Genomic DNA, 4,824 nt, shown 5'->3' with positions numbered 1-4,824 from the left:
TTTTCATTTTGTATTTTAATGGCTTTATGTAAATATTGTTCCTTAATTCATTTTATGACAGGTGATGAGATGATACAAGCACATTTCAATTAGCCTACTTATTGAAATAAATAAAATAAAAATGGAATGGGACTGTAGTTTTATATCAGTAATGATGTGAAGCTTTATTAACTCTGTTCTGAAGGTAGTCTTGTTGTGATTCTCCGCTCCTGCATATTTCCTTCAAGTCATGCATTTTGATGATTCCTGTAGAACAAGTTCATTCTGTGCAGGTCATTAACAGATATAAATGAGCATATTTAAAGGAATGGTGTCAGTGTTTACAAGTGTCCCTGCTTTCAGATCCCTATTAGTAATCTGTCTTAGAACACAGTCTTTTCTTTCCAGTCACAATGAAGTCTGTTGCTCATAAAGTGGAGAAAAGGCCCACCAAACCATCTTGTCACTTGAAAGGAAAGAAGAAAGCAAACTACTCCACCTACATCTACCGAGTGTTAAAACAAGTAGGTTTAACTGTTATTGAAGTGCAGTCCTGATGTCTGAGGAATGATGACATACAGGCCGAACTGCAGTGTTTTCTCTGGCGGTATCTTGCTCAGTTTGGAAATGCTATGACAAAATTCCTTGAAGCAACACTTTTTTTGTTACTTTACTAAGAACCTGATCTAAGAACCTGAAGGTACTATTTTTCACAGCTAGGTTATTTTGAAATTTGTAAGATTAATTGATGTGATGGCAGTCATAACTGTATCATTCTAAATATCCATTGCATTTATCCCCCCCCCCCCCCCCCCCCACTTATTTGTAGGCTCATCCAGACACTGCCATCTTGTGCAAGTTGATGGGCATTGTGGACTGCTCTGGGGGTGACCTGTTCCAGCTTTGGAGGCCTCCAGGTCATCACTCTACAACAAGAGACGCTCCCTCACCGGCAGAGAGATCCAGTCCGCAGTTCAGCTGCTACACGCTGGTGAACTAGGAAAGCATGACTAGTCGGAGGGGACAGAATCTATGTTGGGGTACACCGGCTCAAACTGAGGGCTTGTTTCTTAATTTCTTTTAAAAGTAAAATTTTACTTGGTTATTTTTTCTTAATTTTAAAATAAAAACTTTTTACTTTGTGAACCTGCTAATTTTATCCTTTTACTCTAACCATTGTTAAATTGGAAAGGTGACGTCCTCGCCCTACCCACCAGGTACTAGAAATGTAATTTACATACAGTACAGCTTGTGTTGTCTTTTGAAGAAACATGAATGCTTGTCCAGTTCCTAGCAACTGATTTATCACAAATGTGCATTAAGGGTTTTTTTTGCGGTGGGTGGGGTACAAAAATGAATTCTTAAAACTGTGGTAAAAACTCTTAATCTCTCTCCATGTAAATTGAATGTATTTAATGTTGCTTATTGCTAAAGGAAAAATAAATACCACTGTCTCCATGCAGGGCCTTCTGGGTATAAAGCAGATGTGATAACCACTACATTATAGGTTACATAAGGAATGATGTACACCCAACTGTGTATACGAAGGCTGTTTTTTATTTTTTATTTTTGTATGGGAGTTGGATAATGTCTTTGTCACTTAAGAGCCGCCTCTTGCTGAGGGCCATCAGTCTACACTGCCTAACATCCAATGGAGAGCATGTGGCTGAGCTAAATTCCTATTCTATTTATGTAGCTTATGGTTATTGCTAAGAGTAAATAGAAATGTCACGTGCCAAGTACCGGTTCGTCGTCTGAGGGCAGGATTCGAAGGACTGGAATGAAATAATCATTCCATCAGAAAGGAAGAAGCCCTGCTTGTGGGGTGTAGGGAGCGGTTGATTTGAATTGTTTAATGAAGCATAATTCCTTTAAAATCCAGCAGATGGAAGCATTGTTTATATAGATAAAGCTTTGTCAACTTGAAGTCCAGACAGATACACAGTACAAGCTGTTATTTGCCACACCAGGTGATGATAATAATAATAATAATAATAATAATATATTTTTTTATATAGCGCCTTTCATAGTGGACCACCATCACAAAGCGCTTTACAGAGGTAGGCTGTGAACTGTGCATCATATGCAGAGTCACTTACAATAGGATTCTGAGAATATTACATCCAGCGCTTGCCTTTTTAATGCAGTAATTCTACACACACCACTTACTTAAAATAAACTAATACTAGTAATAACCAACTTAAAATATACTGTATTGCCTCTAAACTGGTTCCTTCTAGTTTCATAGCAGTAAACGATTTTCTATTAGAAAAATAAAATCATGCTTTGCACTGTACTGTATTTTCAAACCTTTTTGTTCAAACTCTTTTCAAAAACATTTTTGAATTGGGAACCCCAACTGACAACTGAGGAAAATGATTCTGTATATTATCTGCCCTGCATCAAAAGGCCTGTCTCTCAACACAACAGTGAAAAACGCTTTTCTTTACATTAAATACGTATGTTGACTTATAAAACAGAAGTTTCCAGAAAACAAGTCATTTGTAGTACCGTACAGTATGTCCATGAGCATGTGACTTCACACAGGGGACGCTGAGGAAATTGTAAGCCTGAGATTCCATCCTAACCCAAATAGAGCTGTGTGAAGTGTTGTACAGAGGGCTAATGACATGGGCAGAGTCCTTGAAGTTTCTCGGCAAATAGGACTTAACCACAATCTATTAAATAGCAACGGCTTTAATATTATTTTTTTAGCCCTAATTATAAATTAAATTACAGAGAAGGTCTAAATAATTAAGTGAAAAGTACACAAATTAACTCAAGTGAAAAGAGATCATCTGCTTCCATATGCCTTTCTGATTAGACTGTGCTGCCTGTGCTCAGACTGGCTGCGTTTGGTTTTATATTAGGCATGTAAATGTTTCAACGTCAATGAGAACAGTAAATAATAAAGTAAATAAAGGGATGGCTAATCTGGCATCAAAATCCTATTCAACATCTCATTCAGCCTCTGTGTGGTGTTACTTTATGCTCATCATGTGTAACTATTTAGGGAATGAATGGAAGACTGGAAATTTGGTTCCAGATTTCAATGTAACCGGGCCATGACTGGGCGGGAATCAGCGACCACACACATCGCAAACATCAAACGCCTTAATATGCAAAAGAGCCAGGCTCTGCAGGTTTGGTTATATGACTGCACATATTCATTTATAGAATGAGTCACTTTTTTAAAAGTTTCACCCAAAAATTTAAATCTACAGTAACACAGAGCCGCAATGGAGCCTTCTTCGATACCTTAAAGGATTAGGAAACCCTGCTCTAAATCACTGCAGAAAGAGTGATAAAAAAAACAAAACATAACAAGCGCTCTGGCTTTTCTGTTCCGTACCACATCATGGATCGTTATTGCTGTGTTACCTGTTTGATAATATGAGCAATAATCCTTACACTATCAGTGCACTAGAGCGAACATTTTGAAGAGCTTTGAAACAGACTTTAAAGTTCTAAGTGTAAAAAGTTGTCAGGATGTTAACAATGAAAAGAAAAATTACAGGCACATTATTTATACAGTGCTAGCAACACCTGGGGACGGTTAACGCAATAGGTTTTCGGAAACCCGTTACTTATTCTTGAAGTTCTCAGGAACTGTCTGGTTACAAAAGTTAATATTGCTTTTCTAATGCTGTATGAAAAATAAATTATAAGCAGCAATGCCTAAGTATTATAGCTTTAACTATTTTTGTTTTGTTTTTTACACTGTCTCCTGAAAGATTAAAACACCTTGCCTCATCTTAAACTGTTAGCTTTTAGTTTTTATGTGTATCAACATTTATCTCCAGTAGTATCAATGCAAAAGTTCTATAGCAATGTGTGAAGTTTGGTCAGGCTCCTACTCGGCAAGCTTAAAGTCTGGTGCTTTGTTTGATCCAAGGTTGCTGTGGCTGCTTACTGTGTATGAGGTTTCCCTGTCAACATCAGAGAGACTGGAAGCCTCGATTAGTTTATACAATAGAAAATGGCTGGGAGTTCAACGGTGCCTTGGCAGGGTAGCACTCTATGGTAAAGAAAAACTGTAGCTGCCAGTCTCAGATCTAACTGAGAAATTCTGGTGTGCTAGGGTTCACTAAGAAATTACAGTCATGGAATTGCATGACGAGTGTGTAAGGGAAAATGGGCAGCAAAGGATGCATGGAAGATGCAAAGGCTGTCCTTTGTATCAGTGATGTCATGGGGCAAGTACAACAGGGAAGAGGAGGCCTTGGTCTCATTTTGGCTCCAACAGCTCACGCCAATATCAGCAATAGCTGCACACAGAGAATGACATTCCTCCATCCAGGAGAGCAACCAGCAGGAAAGGTTATTAGAACTAAAATTTACCTGGGACAATTGGAGGCTGCTAGAGATCGGAGAATGCAAGCAGATGTTGGCCAGCACCTTATTTTCCCACCCTTTGGCCTGACATTGCACTGGGGTCAGTCTCAGCATGTACTGTATATATATAAATAGTTATCTTAAGCTTTTGGTTCAGTTTTTTTCAGTGCCATTTTTCACTGCTTCCCTTATTGTGCAGCTGAACCTAAAAGAGCACCTGAAACAGTAGCAAATGATGATTAAGAGCATATATAATTAAACAGAAACAAATATTATTCAAATTCAGACAAATTAAGAGATCTCAAATGACATTACTTTCTCTAGGACTCAATTGTAATTACAGTTAATACAGCAACTTCATGGTTACGTAAGTCAATACAGAGCTGTATCTCTTTAATGTAGCCATATGATGACTCTGTGAATAGGGATCATTTCTCCTGCACCTGGTTTTAGTTGAGTAGGGATGTACTGTAGTGTGTGTGTGCTCCTGACAGTGCCTGTGTTCTTTAC

The sequence above is a fragment of the Acipenser ruthenus genome, chromosome 9 (genome assembly GCF_902713425.1).
Source record: "Acipenser ruthenus chromosome 9, fAciRut3.2 maternal haplotype, whole genome shotgun sequence".
In the NCBI taxonomy this organism is placed as follows: Eukaryota; Metazoa; Chordata; class Actinopteri; order Acipenseriformes; family Acipenseridae; genus Acipenser; species Acipenser ruthenus.
This window is presented reverse-complemented; position numbering follows the sequence as displayed.